A 26,795-nucleotide genomic window follows, 5' to 3' on the forward strand; every position below is an offset into this window, starting at 1 on the left:
AGTATCCCATGCTCTGCTGCTTCTCTCTCAACCCTAATCCAGGATTTGCAGAATTGCTGTTACTTGGCCCATTATAGGAAGTATAACAGCACAGTAGCCCAACGAAAAGCAAGGTGCAGAGAACACAATTTAGCCTATGGTTTTCTCCCAATGAATGAGGCCACTGAACTTCTGAATCACAACTTCTGTTAAGTATGACAATGGTCTTCACAAACCACAGTTCTGTTTTCAAATTGGGAACCCTCTACTTATTTTTTCCACCAAAAACAAAAAACAAAACACACCCCACACCCCAAAAACACAAACCCCCAACCCCCAAGTGTCTCAAACTTTATTAATAAAGTTTCTTAATCACAGTAGTTTGGAGAGGAGACAATCACAATAAAATTATCTAATTTTCTTGAGATAGAACAATCAAAAAGCAGCTATGACACATTGGACAGCATTCCAGGGCCTAGGAAATAAGATTGTACAGTATTATGCTTCCTTTTCCATTGAAGGAGTAATAAAGAATGACATTGATTATTCACAGATATTCCTCATGATTTGCTTTTAAATGATTGCATTATTTAGATCATGCCAAGATCATGCCATTATTTAGATCATGCCAAAAAACATGCCTACCAACACTATAGTAGCAGTATATTTCTGAGTACATAAAGCTCACAAACAGATTAAAATCAATCATTAATATGAACATAGAGCTGGACTGGGTGATGAGCAGTTCTAGAATCTGGAAGGATACTTTTACAGAAAAGAAAAGTGTGAAGCACAGAACAAAGCAGTAACGTGTCTGAGACAACAGCGAACTGGTGACACAGAACAACTGCTCTTTAACATAATAGCCTCAAGTAAACACAAGTTGCTCATTCAGGAGGACCTGGGGTATCAATACTTTACAGATGACTTCAACAACTGACAGATTTATAGATGAAATAAAAGAAAGATAATCTTTCACTTCAGAATACTCAAGTCAATTTTCCACTGCAATCTAAGGAAAGACCCTATAGGCATTTTGCAGTTTAAAAGACTTAAATTGTTTGGTTGCATAATAAAAAGACCTTTCTTAAAGAAAAGAAAAAAAATCTTCATGAGGAGTAACAAAGGTTTTGGTGTCATGGTTCTCATACTGTGACAAAGCTATAAAGCACTGTTTTTCATTACAAAAAAAACTCAGTTATATGTATCCAATAACCAAACATTTCTATGGTTTTTAAAGAGGCAAAAGGGCTATTGCTCATCTTCAGACTTCTACTCCACAAATTCATTAAAGCAAACTGCTACAAAGTAATCAAACATCTGAAAGAAAATTGAATAGAAAAAAAAATGACCAACTCTGCCCACATTCCTGGAGAAGAAAAAAAAAACTCACAATAAAAAAGTCAGTTATCATTTCTCAATGTAAACAATATTTTATAGACCAACACCTATCAAAGCAGATGAAAGATAATGGAGCTAACTTAGTCTAGATTAGGTAAACACAGCCAGACAGCAATTGCAAAAAATATTTGAACTCAAGATCAAAGTTAAGCAATCAACTTCAATAGTCATTGAGAATTCAGTGCCAATATACCCACATGGAAAACCTCAGAAAACTTTAAGCAACACAAGAAATCTCTGCATGCAGCACATAACAGATAGACCCGCAACAACATCAGAGATGCCTACACAAAAAGCCGCTACAACCATTAATTCTCCCCGTATTAGTGCAATGAGTTGGTAAGTGCCATTTGCTAGTACCTTTGCCTCTTACCTTAGATACAAACTTTTATTTTGGAGAGCACTGCTGCAACTGTGCCCACTGTGGGGCAGCAGAAATATCAAGAACGCACCTTGCACAGATTCATCTTGCTGGTATAAAGGTAATTGCAATGACGACAAACAGCAACCAGACTACTTCCATTTGTGGAAACACACAGCTTCTACAAAAAGTGAAGTCACTGGAGAATGAAGAACACCTGTCAACTTATAATAATAGCATTCATAACAACTAACCAGACAATAGCAATTCCACTGTAGATTTAAAACACTAATAGATGTTTACAAATCATTGCGACAGCCCTATCAAATGATAACATTTATTGCACCAAACAGTCCCTACAGAAAAGGGGCAAAGAACTCGTCACTACATTTAGTAGATTCCCAGGCAATCCAGATGGAAGGCCTGGGCATCCCTACCACAGTTCCATCCCTTCTGCCAGGACAAGCAGAACAAGCAACACCTTGCTCCGGAGCTGCCCAAAAAACCCCAGGGGAAACACTATCTTCCCCATGTCCCATCATTTGGGCCTCCAATAGAGGTATGCCACTTGACTCGGTAAATCTTAACGAGTTAATTTTATTCTTCTCTAACGTTTTAGGTAATTACAAGTTGCATTTACAATGCACACTGTATACTTTTATAATACTTTTATTAATATAATACTTTTATTAATAATTCCACACTTTGAAGTTGTAAAGTTGAAAGGGGGGTTAGTTTTATGTATTTATTTACATTGTTGAAGCTATCATCTATTTGTTTATTTAATACTAATTTTTATACATGGCAAACAATAAGTCAGTAGTGCTAAACCTAATACCCACTGAAAATGTTTCATATAAATTTATGGTCAATTTGCTAGAATCTGATGCACAATCAAATGCAGTTAATTACATAGTCTATAGGTTTATGGCTCATGCTCCATGATGAGTGTGCATTAAAACATATACTGAGGAGGCAAAAGTCACATGATGCTCAAATATCCACTGAATGATAAGTATGCGAAGAACAGTGAGACTATTACCTAAAGTAGAAAATTAGAGAATGGTGGAAAAATAACACTAATGGGTAGAGAAGTGAATGGTAGAGCAGATGGGGAGGATGGCAAGGTGTTGAAAATTTAATGATTGAAGCATCTTGAACAGGAAAGCTACTTTATAAGTGATTGATAAGTACATCATTAATCAATTTTCAGTTGATCATCTTTTTCAAGTAACCTGTTACACTGAAAGATACTGCTACATACAGTGGAAGGATACAATACCTTCAGCATCCCTTTGAGCTGAAGAGGTTGTTTTGTACCCTTGATCCCCAGAAGCAAGGGAAGGGGAAACGGTTAGCTAGATCATTCAAACTACAAAACCCCTATCATTGCTGCAATAGTTCTAAAGGCCCACTACTTACACAGGCAGGCTGACAAAAATTTAACCAATTTTCTTCCTGAAGGATGGTGTTCAGCATCAAGGAGGGGTTGCACTTCTGAGTAATTCATTTTAGACCTCACACTCCGCCAGGTGCATATTCCTACTATCTTTACATACTTCTAGTGTTCCACCCTCATTTTATAGGTAGTAGAGACAAGTTCCCCACAGCCCATATACTTCCCCCTCCTCATTGCTGGAGATTCAGCTCTCTCACTGAAGGTGCTCATGTTGTGATCTAGAAACACTTGGTTTGAGCAGCTGTCTGATTGTCTCCGTTGTTATGTGCTCAGCCCCATCAGCATCTGACTTATCCAGATAACATGAAGAGCAAGTTGGACCAAAACCATCACAAGCATACAGCATATGGTATTCTTAGAACAGACACGAGCTTTACAACATAGTGGTCAAGCTCTATCCTGCACTCAATGGCACAGATCTAAACTGAACCTCCAAAAGACAGGGAAACACCATTTTGAAACAATGATCAAAAAGAAATAATACATCAGATAAAAGTAATACCTAAAAATAATACACTAAAATAATTACACCACTCCAGTTAAAGCTGTCTTGACAGCAACCTTCAGAGGGAAGCCTGCATCTTGTTACACAACCTTAAAAAAAAAAACACAACACCAAGTAAGGAAGAACCATTTGGCTCTGGAGTTAAGTGACACAGGAAGTTCTCTTACCCAAGTGTTCAAAGTTTTGTTCCTAGGCCAGAGGTGTTTTATCTTCTCATAGTTAAACAGACAACTCATATCCATAGCTATGGTGAATTCAGCATCCACATCTTGCAGAGAGGTTCCTGAACCATGAACAAAAGAGTCCTTGTGTATGGGAAAATGCGGAGGAAGGTCGAGGAGCTAGGCGATGGAAGCTAGCCAGACCGTCCCGTGGGAAAAGGAGCATCCGCTGGGCACGCTGACCCACAGTCACACGGCCGAGCCCGTGCCAGTGTGGCGCTGCACCTGGGCTCTGAATCGGAAGCAGCGATGAGCTCAATGTGCTTGCTGCGCATGTGTGCCGTCCATAAAAACCTCACATAGTGCCCCCCCGGCGTTCCTCGCCCTGGACCGACGCTCAGCGGTGCCAGGGACTCTCCCGCTCCATTAGTGCCTCGATCGGGAAATCGCTGGGGAACCCCCGCCCAGACGCAGAGGTAATAAACGCTCAGTATCGACCCTGGTGTGCCTTGTGTTTGTGTATCCGTCCCTGCCGGGAGTCCGGGCCGTGCCCCCGCCTTACCCTTGCAGTTGGTGCAGTCGGCAGGAGACACAAACGACAACGCTGTGGCCGAGGAGAGCGAAGGGGGAAGGCAAGAGCCAAGGAGGGGCTGCTCACCTGCGGCTGCCAGGGTGGCCCCAGACTGAGTGGTGGGGGCCACGAGCCGCATTGCTTGCCATTCTGGCAGTCCCCGAGTGTGGGGATTGAAGCACGAACCTTGCGTGTAGTGAAGCAAGATTGTTTATTTCATATTCCATCCTCTCTTATATACCTTATTGTGTGAGAACATACACCTTATCATGTGAGAATACAGCTGTGTTTACAGATTAAAGTTACTTTGCTACATTGCTACAAGCCGCGCTCTGCATCGAGAGTCTCTTCCCTCTCTCACGTCCTTGCCCTGGTTTCGATATCTGCACTCGGATAGCTCACGCGCCCCCGTCCGTCTTGGCACTGACTCAAGTCTTCATGTTAGGCGCACTTTCCTAGGGCTTGTGGCACTGAGAGAATACTTTGTTGCTGCTCCCAGTCGTCTTCTGGTACACATCGCCCCCGACATCTCCCCCTTTTTGTTTTAACAAAGCTGCATACGCTTGTTGCTTGAAGGCGCCATCTATCATTCGTTGCACGCATTGCAGAAGACAGGGAAACAGACACAGACTAAGATCATCAATAACATAATCAAGCCACTCTTCACAATAGTTAATAACCACCCTGTGATCCCCCATCCTGAGAACAATCGCTCCAGCCAGTCATTGTCGTCTAACCTCAACTTCGCTACGCTCTCTTTCAATCTCAATATACTGTCGTGAATAGATTCTGAGTGATCTGACAAATTCATACAACACATTCCTTCCAAAATCTCACACCCGTGGCCATGCGCCAATAATAAAAAATCTATAGCTGCGCGATTCTGCAATGTAGCATGTCTTATAGAATCAACATCAGTAAGCAGCCCTGACAGTGCTGTTGCAGTACTATTAGTTTGCTTGGCAAGCCAACATCCTAATTTATTTAAAATTGCTAAAGCTTTTGCAGCAGCGACCCCAGGAGTAAAAATAGATGCCGCGATAATCTCTCCTGGGTTCCAGAAGGTAAAATCATCTCTACAATCTTTTTGAAAAAGATGTGTAGATCGTCTAGTGCGACTTTGTCGTTTTTGTAGAATCATTGTAGAATCGGGCAGATACATTCCCAATGTTCCTACGGTACAGGGACCACCCGCGATGTGAGATGGGATTCCCTGCCAGGCACGATTGTCGCAGATCAAAAACAACCCTTGTGGTAATTTCAAAGGGTCGTTACTGGATTTAGAAATGTTTGTACTAGTTACATTACACCATAAAGTTGTGTTGCGATAAACAGCTAAGGTAGCATTAACAACAGTGATCTCCCTTCGAGAGGAGCTTCGTCCTGTATAATTGAAATATATACACTGATCCATCTGCACAGAACCTAATAACTCTATTTCTTGTGGTTCCCCAGGTAACACCGGTAGGTAGGGCGTCCAACTATCCCAAACATCGCCCCACCGACTGCAGCCCAGTAGGGCGGCAGGGGTACCATTACAAACTTGATATACTTTTCCGTCTGTCAGAAGACCCACCAGACAAGTTTGAAAAGGGTTACAGCCGAAGCCACAGACAGGCAAACAGTGTCCTGTCCTGTGGCATTGGCTATAGTTACCCAAAGATTAGGTCGTTCGGAGACAGAGGGCCACATCCCTCTGCCTACGTCTATTGTTCCCCCAGATATAACACAAAAGCATGTTATTGCGAAAAGTCACATATCGTTTCTCAGAATTACGCTGCGACTTCTTCAGATTCTTCGCCACGAAATTGGCGTCGTACGTCGTAGGGCTTAACACATCGAGTAGGGAACCAACGAGGCTGGGTACCTGTAGAAACACAAGCATAACCCCTCCCCCAAGTTATCAGGGAAAAAGGTCCTTTCCATTGGCCGGAGTCCAGATCACGGACCATAACCTGTGCTTGTCCTGAGGGAAGAAGGCGTGAAAAAGAGTTAAAATGGGAGGCAACAGGGGTCTGCTCATCACGGACCCGATTCAAAAAGTTAAGGACATACAAGGCCTTTGCCACTCTCTCTTGAGGAGTCCCATACCCCTCGGTTCCCCCTTTTTGTTTTGAGAGCATCTGTTTCAAAGTACTATGGGCACGTTCAATCAAAGCTTGCCCAGTAGGGTTGTGTGGAATACCAGTTAGATGTTGGATTCCCCAGGCTTGAAGAAAAGAACGAATTTTCGCAGAGACATACGTGGGACCATTATCAGTCTTAATGGTACGAGGCACACCCATAAAAGCAAAAGCTTGCGTCCAGTGAGCGCAGACATCTCGAGCGCACTCTCCGCGATGAACACTGGCAAACAGTAAATTAGAATAGGTATCCAGAGAAACATGGACAAAGCGAAAAACACCAAAGTCTGCGATGTGAGTAACATCTGTCTGCCACAAATCTTGAGAGAATAGACCTTGAGGGTTAGTACCGTACAAGGGCTGTAAAAAATGATTTTGACAAGAAGAACAGGACCGAACAAGAGAGCGAGCCTGTTCTTTCGTAAGGTGAAATTGGCGTTGTAACGCCATGGCATTCTGATGATAAAAATCATGTAAAGTATTAATATTGGTTTTGAGGCTAACAGGTTGAGGCCTAGCAGTAGTGTTATCCACGATCCACCCCAAATAGTGCCACGAACTTACTAGTTGTATTTTCTCTGGAGCAGTAACCAAAGAGTGTTCTGCTAGACTTTTTTGAACCTGTTGAGACAACATAAAAGAGTAACATTTGAAGCTGCCAATAAAATATCAACCATGTAATGATAAATAAAGGAGTTGCCAAATTTCTTTCTTACCAGGGCAAGGGCCCGAGCTACATACCACTGACAGATTGTGGGACTATTTTTCATACCCTGTGGCAAAACTGTCCAATGAAACCTCTGGCTAGGTTCGCTCATATTGAGGGAAGGGACAGAAAAAGCAAACTGAGCCGCATTGGCAGGATGGATTGGAATGGTAAAAAAAGTCTTTTAAATCCATAACCATTAGAGGCCAATCTCTTGGAATGGTCGCAGGGGAAGGGACACCTTGTTGTAAAGGCCCCATATCTTCTAAAACAGCATTAATCGCCCGTAAATCCTGGAGTAGACGCCATTTGCCTGATTTCTTTTTTATCACAAACACCGGGGTATTCCACGGACTATGAGAAGGGACTATATGGCCTAACCGTAATTGCTCATCACCCAATTCTTTTAAATGGTGCAGCTTTTCCCGTGTTAGGGGCCACTGATCCACCCAGACTGGAGATGTCGTGAGCCATGTCATCTGTGGGATAAGCTGCTGGTCAGTGGCCCCTAAATAAAATTTTGCAAAACCATCCCCCATTGTGTTAAAACATCCCGACCCCATAGTGTAATTGGTACAGGTAACACATAAGGTTTGACATTTGCCGTTCTCTGTTTGGGGCCGGATATAGCGACAAATTCGGTACTCTGCCGTGGGGTTATCGGGCCGCCGACACCAGTTACCGTCGTTACCGCAGGAGACAATGTCCAATCAGTAGGCCAATCGGTTTCCGCAATAATAGTAACGTCCGCCCCTGTGTCAAGTAGACCTTGGATAGAAGTCACTTGCTGTGTAGATGAATGTCATTCTGTGAGGGTGACAGAGCATTGGAACAGGTTGCCCAGAGAGGTAGTGGAGTCTCCTTCCCTGGAGATTTTCAAAACCCGTCTGGATGTGATCCTGGGAAATATGCTCTAGGTGACCCTGCTTGAGCAGGGAGGTTGGACTAGATGATCTCCAGAGGTCCCTTCCAACCTCAACCATTCTGTGATTCTGTGATTCTGTGAATGCTGTATCTGACACTGAATTATCGGCCGTCGAGATGTTATAGTAGAAGCCCAGAAAATTTGAGGAAGTCCAGTGGATCCAAAGCCTGCTGTTCCCCGATCCTTTTTAATGGGCTCGTGCCTTGCCGAATTATAAAGGGTGGGAAAAAACACTAATTGAGCAATGCGGGTTTTTTCAGGGATAAAACAAGGAGGATTAGGGGTCCACATTATAATTTTAATCTCCCCTGTATAATCAGCATCAATAACCCCTGGCAAGACAAAAACTCCCATCAGGGCAGTGGATGATTGCCCCAAAAGAAGAGCATTCCCCTCTGGTAAAGGGCCACACACCCCCGTAGAAACCGCTACAGGTTTTGTATCTATGAGGTAAACGGATTGGGAGGTGGCCAAGTCCCAGCCAGCGCTCCCACTTGTGCCGGCTCACAGGGCGGGGCGAAGACATTGCTGTTGCCGAGCCAGGTTCCTGGTGCTGAGGAGGGATTTGCTGTCGGAGCACCCCTGCCCCTGGCGCTCCTCTTCCTGTTTCCCGATTGTTGTGCAGTTCCGAGTGGCATACCGGCTTTATCATGTTTAGATCGACACTGATTAGCGTAATGTCGGCCCCTCTTACATCGAGGGCAGTTTAGAGGACTTTGGGGGCAAAATTTTTTCATATGTCTGACATTACCACACGGAAAACACCTAATCCCAGCACTCAGCGCTGCAAAGGCGGTAGACAAAGCTGACAGTTGGTAAGTCTGTGTTCCCACAACATTACACGCTTCTACCATTTCTGGAATTCCTGCAGTGGGTTTCGCTGCTATCAGAGCATCAAGCACTTTCTTGCAATCTACATTAGCATTTGCAATTGCCATTTGTTTTAACAGAATTGCACGAGCCTCTGAATTGTCCACTTGCCTTTCTAATGCAGTACTAAGGCGGTCCACGAACTGCATATAGCTTTCAGTTGCACCCTGCTTGACCGTCGCAAATGACTTAAATCCTTTCCCATTTTCATCAGGGAGGTTTAACAAGGCTTTTAATGCCTCTCCTTGGCTTTGCACCAACGCCTCTCAAACAAGACGCAGCTGCGCTGTCTGTTCCCAATAGGGACCCTCTCCCAAAAGGGCCGTGGGACCCACTGCATACAGTGGATCCCCTGGCTGCCGATCTAAATTAGCTGTAGCCGCTTGATCGCAATTATTCCGCCACGCCTGTTGCCATAACATATACTGCGTGGGGGTTACCAAAAGCTGAGCCAGCGTACGACAGTCGTTAGGTGTTAAAATCATATTATTAAAAACCGATTGTATCAAGCCTCGAGCATAGGGAGAGTTAAGTCCTGAGTCCTTGATAGTATGTCGCAGCTCCTTTATTAGACTAAAATTAAAACCTTCCCAGGTGGGGGCTTGACCTTCGCGCAGGAGGACAGGCATTGTGAGGGCTTGAAGGCATTCACGGTCTCCTGCCAATGCCTGAGCTCGCACGTCTTTCCACCGATCTACTGGAGGTACAGGCGTAACGACCGGCATTGTTATAACAGGTCCGGGAGTTTGCGGAGGAAATAAATCTGGTTCTTTTTCCAGAGTCTACAGAGCCAGGGTTAAATGAGTCCGCAGATTCACTGCTCTGCACAGGAGGAGCAGAAGGTGTCTCAGCCGCCTTCTGCATACTTTCCTGTTGATTCTGATCTAACGCGTTAAAAATAAGTCGCCAGGTCGTTAACAAGGAAGGGGCGACAGGATCATCTGAGGTTGCAGCGTTCCACAAACACACCCCAATGGTATCCCAAGTCTCCTTACTATATATGTTACTTGTATCAGCTTCTTTAACATGTGCGGAGACCCAAATTAAAAGCTCCTTTAATTTCTCTGCCTTTACAGATACTTGCCATTTTTCTAAACAGCTCTGCATAGCCTTGTAGACAGATTTATATTCTGCTGATACAGAATTCCCCATGTTCCCAGCTGCTTACCTTCTGTGAAGGCAATTGAAAAACTTGCTGCAGCCTCTATCGAGTTCAGCTGGGCTCCCCACCGGATTTCCCTCTTCAAGTCCCCTGATTCAGGGCACCATTTGTGGGGATTGAAGCACGAACCTTGCGTGTAGTGAAGCAAGATTGTTTATTTCATATTCCATCCTCTCTTATATACCTTATTGTGTGAGAACATACACCTTATCATGTGAGAATACAGCTGTGTTTACAGATTAAAGTTACTTTGCTACATTGCTACAAGCCGCGCTCTGCATCGAGAGTCTCTTCCCTCTCTCACGTCCTTGCCCTGGTTTCGATATCTGTACTCGGATAGCTCACGCGCCCCTGTCCGTCTTGGCACTGACGCAAGTCTTCATGTTAGGCGCACTTTCCCAGGGCTTGTGGCACTGAGAGAATACTTTGTTGCTGCTCCCAGTCGTCTTCTGGTACACATCACCCCCCGACACCCAAGGACTGGCCAGAGTTGGCACAGGGGGAAAAATGTTACCCTGAAGGCAGTTGAATCCGCTTTATGGGCTATGCCCTTCCGCGCTGCTTCAGAAGTGGCTCAGAAGCTAGCTGGACGATTAGGGTGGGCACTGCTGACGGGCATTCGAGCCTTAGATAATGAGGTATTGTCTTTGCAGCAACAAGTAAAAGATCCGGAGAAGGAGAATGGGGATTTGCACAACATGAAGGCAGTAGCACAGGAGTTGGTTACAACCCAAACTGAAAAGAGTCAGGAATTAACCCATAGGGGAGAGTGATTGGTTTTACAAGTGGCTAGCAAACACCGTGCGCACTATGGTAAAGCCCCAGCTATAGTTGCCCAGGTGAGAGCAATGATAACTAGACCCTCCTGGGACCCCAAGGAGTGGGATGGTAATATTTGGAGCAGTTCATCTGACTCGGAGGTTGAATTTGGATTGGAAGGAGAACCAGCTACTCCCCAGGTCCGACCTCTTGTGCAATTGAAGGGGGAGAGGCAAGTAGATGGGAATACAGTGGAACAATCGGACGTATACCCCCAAGGAATTGCGTGAGATTTTAACTACTTTCCAGCAGCAGCCTGGAGAGCCTTTGTTAGCCTGGTTGGTGAGGGCATGGGATGCAGGTGCCGGATCGCTTACTCTCTTAAGGGGCTCATTAAGTTCAGCTCCTCTCTTATCAACCGATGCTCAAGTACAGTATTGTCTTACCCAATTAACTTCTGCGCAGGAAACGTTATTGAAGCTCCAACATTATATCAATGGTTATGCACCACTGTGGTGGGTGCTTACCCGTCCACAGGTGAATTAGCCACTACAGTGGGAGCGTGGCATACTTTCAAGGAAGGGATCAACACATTGCAGCAGCTCGGGGTAGCAATTGGGTTAGCAGATGCAGACAGATCAGATGGTGTGTATATAATGCAGCAGACCTCCCATGCGAATCAATCCTCTACTGTGCGGGGCTTAGAGCAACTCATGTATACTTACGGTATACCAGAAGAAATACAGAGTGACCAAGGTACCCACTCTGCAGGCCATGTAGTACAAGAACGGGCAAAGGACTTGGGGATCACCTGGGTCTTGCATATACCCTACCACCCTCAAGCTAGTGGATTGACAGAGAGAATGAACGGCCTGCTAAAAAAACAAATTTGAAAACTTACCACCAGACATTAAGGGGATGGGCGAGCATGCTCCCACAAGCGCCGTTTATGCTTAACAACGGGCGTGTTGGAACGCTTACTCCCTATGAGCGAGTACAAGCCAAGCCAACCCTAGCGATTCCCGCTCGGATATCTGTAATGGAAGGGGGGATTGCCCCCGCATACTCGCCTCCGGGGAGGTAGAACTCTATACATCCGAGCAACTGATGATTACTGAACAAAGAGTTGTAAGCATACATTTAAGACTTGACTGCCCTTCACAGTGTGTATGGCTGTTTACACCTTTAATACCTGTTCAAATAGCCCCACTCTTGTTGACCTCTTCTCAAGACTTATCTTTCCAGGTAGCCGTATCCACGCCAGTGAATGTCTCGCAGGGAGCACCAATGCTGATCCACAGTGCCGGAGTGCCCCAAGTTCAGCAAACACCCTCAGTGCACTCTTTAGCCAGTGTGTGGATACTAACTCCTCAAAGGGAAAACGGCCTGGCACTGTTTTAGCAGATGGCCCAGGAGCCACTGCTCTAGTTCTTCCTGATGGCGATACCAAGCCTTTCTATCTTCCCATCAACAGGTTATCACGCCAGCATCTGTAAGTTGCTGTTGGGATGTTGCCTCTTGCTGGCCACGACAGATGCCATTGATCCACAAGACCATCCAGCTTCCCATGTGAATACATGGATTTGGCTCGCACAAAGATCAGCTAACCTCTCTGCTTTCTGTATTGCAGGAGGACGATCAGTGCATGATGCCTTAACTACATGTTCCATAGGTGTGCTGACTCCATTTGCAGTATTGCAGAGTTACACTTTTCTGAAAGTTTTTTGCTATTTCTGTTACTCCCATGAATGTATGCAATTTGGGTATTATTTCCCAAAAGCTGACACCTTGGACTTACTCTTTTCATATAGCTAACATATCTAAAGCAAATATTTGCCTTCACTTTGTAAATGCTACCTCTGCTCTGCGGAACGTAACCAATACCCAGTTAATTTGTAATCACACTATGAATATTGCCTATGTGTCTGCTCACCTGATACTACCACTAGGATAGTTCCTTCTGTGGGGCACTACAGCATATACATATGTGCCGGCCAGCATCACAGGTGGCCCATGCACTGTAGGTCATGTTACTTAAAGCATCTTTCCCTTTATGACAGAGCGGCCAAGGACCCCACAGCATGTCCTGGATGGCACTTGTAACCCCCATGTAAGTTTATTTTCTCATGCAGAAGCCTTAGGCCTATTGTTAAGCCTAGTTGGGATCCTGGGGGTGGTGGCGCATGATTATAAACAGTTAAAGCATGTTGCATGTGCTTTAGCTCAAGGCTTAAATTGGACATCTAGAGCCACTGCCTCTTTAAATAAAAAGTTGGCGACAGTATGGCAAGGAACACTGCAAAACCATCTAGTGATGGACTATCTCCTACTGCGACATAACCACGGATGTCCTGACCTCTCCAGGATGTGCTGTTTTAACATCACTGATGAATTGGTGTCTATTGAGAACAATATCAGCCACTTACAAGAGGTCATCCAACATATCCAGCAGAACAACAGAGATGCTTGGCTGGCTAATTCATTTGGCTGCCTAACAGGGTGGCTGGACCACCGCATACAAGGAGGACTCTTGCTTATCTTTTGCTTTGTATTATGTTATGTTTTGATTTCGTTGCTTTGTAAACTCCCTTGCCCTCATACCCCATGCTCTTCTGAAGATTGGGACAGCCTGTAACTAGCTTTCCATTGTTGGGGCAGAGCGTATGGGAAAAACGTGGAAGAACGTCAAGGAGATAAGCGATGGAAGCTAGCCAGACCGTTCCATGGGGAAAAGGAGCATCTGCAGGGCACGCTGACCCATAGTCACGTGGCCGAGCCTGTGCCAGGGTGGTGCTACATCTGGGCTTTGAATCGAGATTCACAATGAGCTCACTATGCTTACTGCACATGTGTGTAGTCCATAAAAACCCTCATATAGTGCATCCCCCCGGCGTTCCTCACCATGGTCTGACGCTCAGCAGTGCCAGGGACTCTCCCGCTCCATTATTGCCTCCATCGGGAAATCTCTAGTGAACCCCTACTCAGTTGCAGAGATGATAAACACTCAATATCAACCCTGGTGTGCCTTGTGTTTGTGTATCTGTCCCTGCCGGGAGTCCAGACATTGCCCCTGCCTTACCCTTGAAACTGTGGTCCCAAGACAACCACTAATAAAATAAATAGCAAGCATCTGATGTCAACATTTCCTGCTACTTAATAAAGGATGAACTGGATCTTCAACCTAGATTTCAAACCATTTTTAGCAGACAGCTGTAGATTATAAACCAGGCTTTAACCCTAGAGACAGCATAACCGTTTAGATTAGCGAGGCTGTAAAGAGAAACATGACATTTCCTTGCTAGGGAAAAACCCTTCCAGCCACTGCTGGCCTCTTAGTTGCTGGACTTAGACAAGGTAAACTGAGTGAATTTTAAAAGTTCATAAATGTTTATCTAACAGAGACTACTGTGCCCAGAGGTCATAAAGAGCCTATGAAAAGGGCATTGCCCAAATACCCATAATCTCCCTCCTCCCCTAGGTGCAATAAATTGCTTTCAAGCCTAAATTGAATTCCAGGTTTGGTGTTCAAGCTATTAAGCTTCATTTGTATGGAATGCATTTGAAAGACAATCTACCTCCTTTGCCATACTAAACTTAATATCTTCCTCTGAGCTGGAACTTAAATGATATATGAAGAAGAGCTGGTAGGACTCTGAGCTTTAAATATCTACTTTCTTACTTGTTCCAAAACAACTTTTATCCATCCCTGGTGCACACTGAAAGTAAGTCAGCTGAATGGGACGTGTACAGAGACACATTTGAATACCATTTACATGACTACTGGGTTAGTTGAGATGCAAAGACTAACCATCTATACTTACTGCTCCTGAATTAACTTTTACCTGGATGAGTTTCATTCATCTGCTAGTACAGCCAATTCAACTCAGTGAGCTTAATTAACTTAGAGTACTGGTAATATAACACTTAAGACTGATCTCCAAAGCTAATCTTAATCTGCATCATAGGTGCCCTGTAATCGCTGTCCCACCACCTTATGAAGAGGCTCCATTAAGGTCATGAAGATATCTGCCTACCTGAATCATACCTGAAGTATGTTGCCAATTAGAAAATTTTCATGCACACGAGGAATTAAGTTCTATTTATTTACAACAAATACATTTGCCAATAATTAATAATTCACATTTCAATTGTACCACAACGCACAACATTTACATGTACTACAAACAAATTGTTCAATCATATGATTTAATATGTTGAAACCTAGTTAGCCTTTTACATCAAACTGATGTCTTTATAAATGTTTTTCCTTATTGGCTATAAATAAGGATTTAATGCAAAAAAAAAAATACTAAGCAGCATTTCATCTGAATCCTATCAAACAACATTACTGAAGCATGAGGACTGTATAGCCAGTGAAGCAGTAGACCATGCTATTACATGGATAAATGCTCTAGAGTTACTGAAGCAACACAGAAACAAGTCATAGGAACATGGCTTTTGAAATCTCATAAGCAACTCATTTCAGGACAAAGTTCATTCACTTTAAACAAATTGTATTTATATGTGCACGTATATAAGCCATTTGACCTCAAAAATCCCACAAAATGCACTGAGCTTTGGTTAAAATAATTTTATTCTTTCCCACCCACCTCTCCAAAAAACTATAGAAAACATAATCCAGAACACAAAGGCATCTATGAAGTTAAATGTGTCTATATATACACACACATATATATTATCATTCTTTTCCACGTGTTCAGGTGAAGGGGTAATAACAGTTCCCAGCTTGTTTTGGCTCTGGAAAGCAGTCACCCAATGGCGCCTCAGCACCCACTACCTCAGGCTGCAGTGACTCTGCCCAGACAACAGCACAGCCCACCCTCACTTACCCTTTAGGAATATCAAACCCTGTCTGTTGGCCTCCTATTTACACAGCTGAACTTCTGCCACCTATTTAAGGCACTAGTCATTCGTTCCCCCAGGTTGATTTAAGAAGGCCACAGAGTACTTCAGCCTGTAAATCCTCTCTCCCAAAGCCCTGGCAGCTGCAGCCTCCCCAGAAGGATTGGCAACATAGGGGATGCTGCCAGGGTGGGGTTTTTTCCAGATAGCGGACAGGACTCCAACTGATTTCATATCATCTTCTGCATTAGGAAAAAAAATCCAGAAATCTCTCCATAAAACAGAAAAAAAAAAGCCACCACACACAATATATGGTTATAGAAAGCAATATAGCCTGGTCCCACTAGGTGCCAGAACAGGGGCACTGAGCTGTCAACAGCAGAAATGCAGTCAGTATTAACCTTGACAGTGGCAAAAAGGCTGACAGTCACAAAGAGACTGGCTAGGTATGAAATCTTACTCTTCATATAATTCACTTGGTGATGCAGAAGAGCACAAGCAGCAGCTAGCCACAGCACCCTTTTTCAGGAGGATGTGGGGGCTGCAGGTGGCCTGCTCAAACTGCATTCTCCGTGGCTGCTATTTACCCCCCTGCTGGGCTCTGCACTGCCACCCCTGACTCTTTCAGTCCTCTGAGCCTGTTCCCCTCCATTACAATGACTTTTCTTGCCACCCTCACCTCAGCTTCCTTAGCCTGAGACAGGGCGACCAGGTTGCTTGTTCTCTTCCCACGCGTGGGGCCTCCATACACGATACAGTGAGTTTTCCGTTCAAAAAAGGCATGGTTCTCCTCCCCCTCCAAAAGGGGCCCACCATTTTACACTGCCTTGCTAACAGCCTTATGCTGAGGGCACCACCTCAGACACAAGTGAGGCTCAGGTACCTCTATTCAGGTACATACTTAGTTACAGTCCAATTTGAGCTTTTTGTTTTGTTGTGCTTTTCCCTTTTCTCTTGCCCCCATGTGGCAGGTGAACATTTGAACGTGGGCCCCTCTCAAAGCCCAGGAGCTAGGCCCAGCCCTACCACTCTGGGCATCTCCCACACAGACTGAAAAACCAAAGCACCTCACCCACAGGGCAAAAGGAAGAGGCTAGTCTCACACTATTCATTTTACAGGGAACAATCAATCAAGATATAACTATAGATATTCCTAAGTGCATCAAATATCAAGTAAAATAATACCTTGCAGTATAAACAGGCACTACCTTCACTCACCTCAGCCCGGGGCAGATGGGTGAGCTTGGGTGTGAGTAATAGGGACACTGAGCAGGGGTAAGACCCTCCATCAGCTCCTTTTATCCTCTGTCAGTGGATTGCCGCTTAACAGTAAGTTTTTCCCACATTTGCAAGTATTTTACATGGAACACAGAAAGGCTAGGGGAGCTCATTTGTTTCCAACTGTAAACAGTTGTTCATTACCCCAGGCTGATCACCAGGGTAAAGAACAAACATTGACTGCGTTGATGAAATGGGGCAAAAGAACAATGAATAAATACCTAGGGACTCGCCAGGCTAACATTTACATTTGTTTTAGTTGACTTGAGTTAATTGCCAATTAATGCATGCCACTACACAACCAAAAACTCTAATCTAGATATTCCCAAAGTTAAGGCATTTTATTTCTTATATTTTAATTATTTATTTATTCAACCTTAACATATTCAGACTATTGAGATAGGTGTGCAAAGGGACTCTTTAAAGAAGTAATATGTTCAAACTATGACATACTCCAAAATACAAAGTGTTGTGCATATTCCTAATGCTAGGCAACATTATCAAAGGAGTTAGAATGCATTTTTTTTCCATTCAAACACTGTAACGAACAAACTGTTTTTCATTACAGAAAACTAGCCTGCAGCAATTTATTTTCATAATAATAATATTCTAAAAGACAAATGAAAGCAATCAAAGAACGAAACTAATCCAAGCTTTTTTGCAAGACAGCAGCAAGCACCCATAGCCACACACCTATGTACTGCTCCACAAATTGCAACATGAGAACAGTCAAACAAATATATGACAAAAGAAAGCTGGTTTCTTGGGTAAGATTTTGAATGTCAAGTTTAGCCTCGAGGTAATTTTCACAAACAAGTTATAAACCACCTATCTTGTTTTAGTGAAAATACTACTGTATTTAACTAACATAGTATGCATGTGTTACTATATTGACCTACTTTTTGACTGCCTTTTTTTTTTTTTTTTGGCACAACCAGCCTAACCTGTGGGATTAAGTTAGAATAAAGAATGTTATCTTGGACATTGCTGCCCTCTAGTGATTACACAGAACGAGCAATTTGAGAGGAAAAGAAAACATGCTACAGAAGATTTTTTTCCCCTCAACGTAGCTATGATCAGTTGGGTATTGTTGAAGTATGACAGAATTTTATGAAAGTGAAATCTTAGTTTAGGTCTTAAAATATCATTTGAATAAACAAAGTATTTGTATCAAAGAATACACGTTATTTTTGTGCTGTGTGATACAGTTATTATGGCTAAGGTTAATTTAACTAAGTTAACAGATATACTAAGTTAAAAAATAGAGATATGGTCAGAGCTACTTTGAGATATAAAGCTCGCTATCTTTCTGCAGTTATTGTAATTACAAAAACTGCAGCTGAAGTTGATTACTTAGTTGTAACACTAAGAAATGGCATGAAAAATCCTGGTTAAAAGGTACAGATTTGTGATGCTTGAATGTAATAAATAAAAATAGATTTTTATAAATGGAATATATAGTACAATAAATGATTACAGATTACAATCAGAGATTATTTTGTATTGCATTAAAATAGTACATGCCAAGTAATTCAGAAATGTTACAGTTGCTCAAAATAAATCTATGTTACATGATACCTAATTCAATGAATGAATTGGTCAATACATTAATTTAGCTAGCAAACATTTATGTATGTGATGGTGTTTACACTACTGGGGACTTTCACAATAAACAGTGCCAGGCATTTCAACAAAAGGCTATATAAATCATTAAACGTGCATCATTGCCTTCATTCCATAAATTCATCATGTGCAGAATTCCCCTTCATTTCAGTTACAGTAAATGAATACTATAAGGTTTTCTAAAAATCAAAAGCTATTTTTTTCCAAAATCTGTATTTTGTAGTAGATAATTTGTTTGATAGTCCTTAACTTTGTAGTTCCAAATTTCCCATATTTTATGAGTGATTTAATTTATTAAAAATTAACTTTAATGGGACCTTGTCTATATTATGAACAATTCTGGAAATTCTACCCTTTGATATAGTTTCTTCATGCAAAATCATAAACCTGATTTATTTCACCAGCATGAATGCAAGTTAACTGGATTAAATTATAACAAACTGAATCAACATAGTAAACCACATCAGCATAAACTCTGTTTTTCATCTTTATATGCAGCAACCTGGTGGTGAATATGTCTGAATCCTACAGACATAAACCTCTAATTAGACTTTGCAGTTATTTATAACAATATAATCACTTATACTAGTGCAGGTGTGTTGGTGGGAGAGAGAGGTAGGAATGGGTTAATGTACCCTTAATGTTTCCTAAGTGTAATCACACTATATTTAAACAGTGTTTTTCAAAATATGTGCTGGAATATGAAATGGTTGTTTTATGAAATTACTGCTGATTTCCTTCCAGTAAAGAAGGCCATTATCACTCAAGAAGAAAGAGAACTTTTACATATTAGAAAAATAAATAATCTGTTCAAAAATTAATATTTACATTGTTGTTGTCTGCATCAAAGCATTACCTAGGATCATGCTTGGTACTATAATGACATTAAAAGTCAGTCCCTGACCCTATGAGATTATAAACTAAATAGGTTGTGCATTTATGTAATCTAGACTACCTCCTGTTCAAGTCCTCAGATTGCACCTAAACGGCTCCCCAAACACTTCTTCTGGACCTCAGACTCCCATTTCCCTTCTGCTGAACACCAAGGACCATGCAAGGGGAGGGGGAAAGGGAACAAATGTGGTATGAATGCGGAATATGCCAAAGCACGCACCCAGGCCCAGCAGATCAAAATTAGTCTTGGGTCCACAATGCTTTTTGAGAGGACAAGCTTGTCCTACACAGCTAGCTTAAATGAAATTCTCCTTTGAATAAGCTTCATTTTGAGGGGGAAAAAAAACCCAAAAAACTGTTCATGCTCACCTTCCAGATCTCCAAAGCCTTTCAGTTTCTCATGCACATGTGCTCTGATCAGCAGAACGTATTTTGGGTTTTGATTAACCCAAAGTTAGAGCATGATAGTAATACTCCAAACAAATGCAGCAAAACCATTTATTCTGTCATTAGCAACTTTTTATCTCTATAATGAACCTGGCAGAATGGAGGGCACTGAATAGTTATCCAGCTAATATTCACCCCCAGGGCACACACGTGAACTCTTTTAGATTCCTGCACTGATCTTTTGTACTTCACCCTAAGCTTTTATTTAAAAAGAATCAGTGATTAAAATCAGCTAGCCATATTTTCCCATTTGAAATCAAACCAATGCCAACCTGATCTTAGAGAAGTTGTCCACCACCTGGGTTCCTCTTTAGTAAATTGTCAAAGAAAGTTTGAGGCAATTACTTGAAAAACAGTTTTCCCTGAGGCAGAGCAGAGACAGGCTAAGGGGGTGCTAGGAGACAGAGCCTTTGCACTGCAACCACGTAGAGCAGAAGGGATGGAAAATTGCAAAGGAATAGGTATGAATGAAAGAAAAATAGAGAATACAGGGAAAAATAGAAATAGATGAATGAAAGAAGGGTGGAGAAGCAGGGAAGGAGGGGAATAAGAATATGGGATAATGAAAAAAATGAAGAGATGAAAATAAGAACTAGATGACTCCAGGATTTGGGAGCAGAACAGAAGCCTTTTTGGATGTGCTTTGCATTTTTTTTTGCCTTTTGGCCTTCAAATATTTGTTTACATTTTTTTGATATATCACTTTCCTTCAGGAAGAATGTGTTTTAAATGTCTTGATTTTTAAGGGACTCTGTTTCCTCAGTCACAAATTTCTAATTTAAAATAAAAGTGAGAAAAGTATGAGATTTAATTATGACTTAACAAAATGATTATAGGACTTCTTTTTAAAGAAAAGGACCCATGTTAGACTTGCATGTACCTCTTTCCATATTTACTCATTCAGAGTTGTATGTATGCTTATGTGCTTTGCTGGTTGGAATTTTAAAGCTCCCTATCTAGCTTCAAATGTGTTATTTGAAACTGTAATTTTACCACTTTTATTCAACAAAACGCTATCAATCAGTAGCTAATCACCAAAGATATTTCATGCATCACATCACCTATTTGTTCCATTCACTGAAAGTGTCATATTATATTTTGAACTCACTTAAAAGCTTGATTTGTCATCATGCTCTCTGGGAGAGCCACTGCACACAGGCTGCATGAGTCCTATCCACCCCAGTACTCCATTACTTGTAAATACACTACAAAAAGAAGAGGCAAATCTTTTTTAACAGAAAAAAACTATCTTGCTGTTACACACACATGAAATGATCTCTGCATGTTCCCCATTTAAGGGGAACAGATTTCATGTCCATTGTCATGGAGAGGTTTGGTTTAGGGGAAAAGTTCAGAAAATGGGTTTTACTGAACAATGGGCATGAGGTGCCAGTCACCCTGTCCTCTCTGTGACCCCGGTTAGCCTGCAGGAATCCCCCACTGCCGCAATCGAAGATCATTGGCGGAGGGCTACGTGTGCCCTAGCAGCCCGTACCGGTCAGTCAGGCAGAACGTTCCAGAAGGAAGGCGAGTCTACACAGCCATCTGCAAACTGGTCCGCAGTATCATTAGGGATCGAAACCGGACCACTAAGAGCAGGGGTCTAGACAAATCTGACCAGTCGCTTGCCTGCGGTCCCAAAGCGGGACAGGGATAAAAGGGGCACACGCGAGCCCAGCAGTGGCTTTTGCAGTGGCAGTGGACAGAAGAGAGCTGAATTCACTGAAGAAGTGGCGGTGGCGGCAGCGGTGGCAAAGAAGCAGCTGCCGAGAGCTGAAGCCACTGAAGTGGCTGGGGAAGCAGCAGCCTCGGCGGCCTGTTTCAAGGCTCCAAGACGCCAGGCAGCCTTGTCCAAGGCTCTCTTCCCGCCGCCCCGCCCCGCCCCGCCCCGCCCCGCCCCGCCGAGGGAAGCTCTCCGGCCCGGCAGGCTGCGGGCAGCCAGCGCCGCCGTGCCCCCTGATCCGGGACGCCGGGTCAGGCAGCTGGGGATCCCCCCCCACCGCTACTAACACCGGCGGACACGTGAGTCCGCCCCGCCCCGCCCCGCCCCGCCCCGCCCCGCCCCGCCCCGGGGAGCAGTAACCGAAGCGGCACGCCGGCTCGGCTGCGGCCTGCTCGCCTTCAGAGCGCGCGCGGCGGCGGCACACTGCGCCCGGTGCAGCCTGCTGAGGAGCCCTCGGGCTTGAAGCGGCACCTCCCCCCGGGGCGTGGCCTGCTTGTCCCTCCCCTCCCCTCCCCTCCCCCCCGCCTTCCGGCGTAACCACCAGGTACCTTCCCCTCACCGGTTTGAGCCCACGTCTGTACTTGTAATGACCGTAGTTGTTCCTGTCCTGTGCTGCGCGGGGAGTTCAATGTGTGGCTACTGCTGTTGTTGTTATCGCTAGCTTTTAATTGTCATTGTTACCAGTGATACACGTTAAACTTTGTTATCTGCTTCTGGCCGTTAATTGAGAACCCAGTCATAAGTGACAGGGACACCTATACCGCCACCCGAGCCTTTCTTGCAGCGTGGGGCGCTGTGGGGACCAGAGCGTGAGGGTGCTCTGTGGTCGGCTCAGCCGCCCCTCCCCGGCCTCCCGTGACACCCATCAAAGCGCTTCACTGCTCCAATTATTCATGTTCCTCCTTAAAAAGCACAGTTATTCTGTGAGAACCGTAGTGCTCAAATGGTCCATGAAGTCTTTAGGAAAGACACTATTTATTCCTTGGGACCACCTTGCAACCTAAATCATCCATACAAATCTGAAAGAAGCTCATTTTGAGGAATTTCTATACTCAAATGGTGATGCACATTCCCAGGTAATTATAGAATAGAATGTGAAAAATGTTACAGTGCCTTTCATGTACAAGGTAGCCCAGAGCACTTTGAAATAAAAGACTAATAATGTTCTGTGGGCTTTAAAGGTAAAAGTAGTTACCCTTATGTGCTCAGCAAGATACCATCTTTTCCTCTTAGTGTAAATCTGTTCTGAATCCAAGGTTGTAAGAACACTGATGTCACTTTTCTTTTATGAAAACCACCATGGGAAAGCTACTGTGATCTAGGATTTTATTTTTTTTTAAAGGAAAGACAGTAGTCCTTGTTTCATATATACATATATATGCACACACGTGTATGTGTATGTATAAAAAAGTGCATACACATACATTATATATATATATTATACACACACACGTGCTTCCCTGGCCTGATCTTCCAGCTTCAGAACATTGTTGTGTGACTAGTCAAAAGGGATTACTAGTTACTGCTTAGCCTTACTCTACCACTTAACAATGGTTGCTTCAGATGACTTGATAATAAATGTGGAAACGTATCTGTATTTTCATGTATTTGCTGCCATCTCTTAGACTAGAATTTATTTAGCCTACATGGCCTTGTTCAGATTTCCATCAGTTTGACCAAGGATTATGGTTAAGAATAGGAAGAGTTACAGAGCTGACAAGGATTTGGTACAGTTCAGTAGCCTTTCAGTTAGGATGTTTCTGGCCCACAACCCTGGCTACAGGCAAGTTTAATGTTACAGCTCTGATAGTGCCAGAACAATGTCTTCTGTTTTGGGTAAAATAAGGACTAGCAGAAACACTTTCAAAAATACCAACTACTTCACAAACTGCTATTATAAGTCACGTTTTGGGGTTTGGGTTATATTTATCTAAAACATTTCATAGAATTGGTAAGTTCAGCTTCTATTTTTATTTGCATCATGTACACATAGTTTTAAATATGGCACCATCTGCTCTCACAGGCCTGGGTTTAGCTTGACATCTTTCACATGGTTAATTTGCTCTATTATTTTTGTCTCGAAAGGAGCATCTAGTTGGTACATAGAGGCTAGGTAAGTTTATTCAGTGGAATCAACCCAAATCTCAAGCCCCTTGACTTATGACTTATGAATACATTTGATAAATTGAACTGGTCTCATAAATTTACTGCAAAACATCTGGAGATTTTCTTTGACATCTCCAATAACATCTATAGAGATGTGCCTGTGACATGAACAGAATGATTCCTTAAGAACCACAAAAGGAAACAGTCTACAGGAATGGCTATAGACTAAAGCAGAAAGACAGCTGCTTTCAGTATAACAAAAGCCATGGGGCAGTATTCTATTCTAAATGTAGTAGCTTTGGGCTTTTTCCCAGTTTTCCTCTTTCCTCAAATGTTCCTATTACTCTTTTGTACTTGAACATTTTTTTTCTCATGGAAATACACAATCGGAGCTGGGGAGCAGAGAAAGTAATAAATGCCACAAGGAAAACTTTCTCCATTCTTTTAAGGATGCTGTTCTTGATTCTGGTTTTGATTTTTTTTTCTTATTTTTTAAATAAAAAAATGCAAAAAAAAAAAACTTTTGCAAAACGGAAAGCAATAGCAAGTTCTTAGCAAAGTCAGTGATTAGCTGCACAAAGCAACAGACAAGTGTAAATGGAACTACCAGGTATTTTTAGCTGTAGTAAGAAAATCACCTTTCCTTGCTGCACATCTCATTTTCCTTGGATTACAGCACTAGATTATGAACCAGAATTCCCCACTGACTGTAATATCAGTAAGAAGTAGGACTGTAATACTGGTTTCTGATTATATGCCAATGGTATTAGGCATTAAACATAGTTAAAATGCTTCAGTTTCAACAAGATTTTTAATTTGTGCAAATTATAAAGAGGGCAAAATTACATTTTAATTCTTATAACTTTTACAGCCACAGGAAGAATAACGTAGGTTACAGGAATAAGGGAAGAAAATACCTAAAGAGGGAGATGAACATGAAAATTAAATTTGATGTCTTACTTATTAGCTTTATGGTCTGAAAGAAGGGAATTCAGGCTTTGAAGAGAGCATGTTGGTATTTAAAGCCCCCACAGCCCTTCTTCTCTACCTTTCTTCCAGAGCTTACTGCTCTGTGGCAGACAGGAGCATGCATATCCATGCTTTAGCACCCGATGTTGCTCTCCCTCTACCTGCCTGCCATCCCCAGCCACTTTTTTTGTTGCTGTAATTTCAAGTAAATTGGAGGTTGATACACATGAGAACATAATGCCTTTCTGAACTTTGGAGTAGCTAAGAAAACCAACTCAAGCAACTCAAATTCCTTGAGAGCTGCCAGAGCCAGAAGGACAACATTTGGCTCTAAGCCTAGAAAAGAAGGTATGCAGCATACTGCTAAGCCCATGTCATGCTGACCTCTTGCCTCTCAAGGAGCTCAAGGTGACAAAACTTTTGCCAGGACAGGAGGAGCCAGGAAACTACAGGCCTGTCAGCCTCACCTCCATCTGGTGATGGAACAGCTCATCCTGGAGGTCATCACTAAGCATATGGAGGACAAGAAGGTGATCAGGAGTAGTCAGCATGGATTCACCAAGGGGAAATCATGCTTGACCAATCTGATAGCCTTCTATGATGGAAGGACTGGCTAGGGAGATGAGGGCAGAGCAGTGGATGTTGTCTCCCTGGACTTCAGCAAGGCTTTTGACACTGTCTCCCATCACATCCTCCTAGGCAAGCTCAGGAAGTGTGGGCTGGAGGAGTGGACAGTGAGGTGGATTGAGACCTGGCTGGATGGCAGAGCTCAGAGGGTTGTGGTCAGTGGCGCAGAGTCTAGTTGGAGGCCTGTGGCTAGTGGTGTCCCCCAGGGGTCAGTCCTGGGTCCAGTCTTGTTCAATGTATTCATCAATGACCTGGATGAAGGGACAGAGTGCCCCCTCAGCAAGTTTGCTGATGATACTAAACTGGGGGGAGTGGCTGACACACCAGAAGGCTGTGCTGCCATTCAGAGGGACCTGGACAGGCTGGAGAGCTGGGCAGAGAGGAACCTCCTGAAGTTCAACAAAGGCAAGTGCAGGGTCCTGCACCTGGGGAGGAATAACCCCAGGCACCAGTACAGGCTGGGGGCTGACCTGCTGGAAAGCAGCTCTGCAGAGAAGGACCTGGGAGTGCTGGTGGACAACAAGTTGACCATGAGCCAGCAGTGTGCCCTTGTGGCCAAGAAGGCCAAGGGTATCCTGGGCTGCATTAGGCAGAGTGTTGCCAGCAGGTGGAGGGAGGTGATCCTGCCCCTCTACTCAGCCCTGGTGAGGCCTCACCTGGAGTCCTGTGTCCAGTGCTGGGCTCCCCAGTACAAGAGAGACATGGCACTCCTGGAGAGAGTCCAGTGGAGGGCTACAAAGATGATGAGGGGACTGGAGCATCTCTCCTATGAAGAAAGGCTGCAAGAGCTGGGCCTGTTCAGCCTGGAGAAGAGAAGACTGAGAGGGGATCTGATCAATGGGTACAAGTATCTGAAGGGAGGGTGTCCAGAGGATGGGGCCAGGCTCTTCTCCATGGTGCCCAGGGACAGGACAAGAGGCAACGGGCACAAACTGAAGCACAGGAAGGTCCATCTAAACCTGAGGAGAAACTTCTTTCCTGTGAGGGTGACAGAGCACTGGCACAGGTTGCCCAGAGAGGTAGTGGAGTCTCCTTCCCTGGAGATATTCAAAACCCGCCTGGACACGATCCTGGGAAATATGCTCTAGAGGACCCTGCTTGAGCAGGGAGGTTGGACTAGATGATCTCCAGAGGGCCCTTCCAGCCTCAACCGTTCTGTGATTATGTGACAGATCTCAGTAGCACTCAGCAAAGCAGCAGCTGTTCTTAAGCCTAGAAATATATACTAGAGCAGTTCTACCAGTAAAACTGAGGACTAACTTAAAAATCTACAATATCTCTGA

The 26,795-nt window shown here is 43.6% G+C and overlaps 1 long non-coding RNA gene across 1 annotated transcript in view; it reads right to left on the reverse strand.

The window, feature by feature from the left end:
* The window catches only part of LOC138064317 (uncharacterized), a 72,882-nt gene extending 68,525 nt beyond the window's left edge, over positions 1–4,357 (reverse strand). Inside the window, exon 1 of the long non-coding RNA XR_011137577.1 lies at positions 3,873–4,357. This is a non-coding gene — a long non-coding RNA (uncharacterized lncRNA). The remainder of the gene's footprint in view (positions 1–3,872) is intronic.
* Between the last annotated feature and the right edge of the window lie 22,438 nt (positions 4,358–26,795).

This window comes from Struthio camelus, chromosome W (assembly GCF_040807025.1).
Source record: "Struthio camelus isolate bStrCam1 chromosome W, bStrCam1.hap1, whole genome shotgun sequence".
NCBI lineage: Eukaryota > Metazoa > Chordata > Aves > Struthioniformes > Struthionidae > Struthio > Struthio camelus.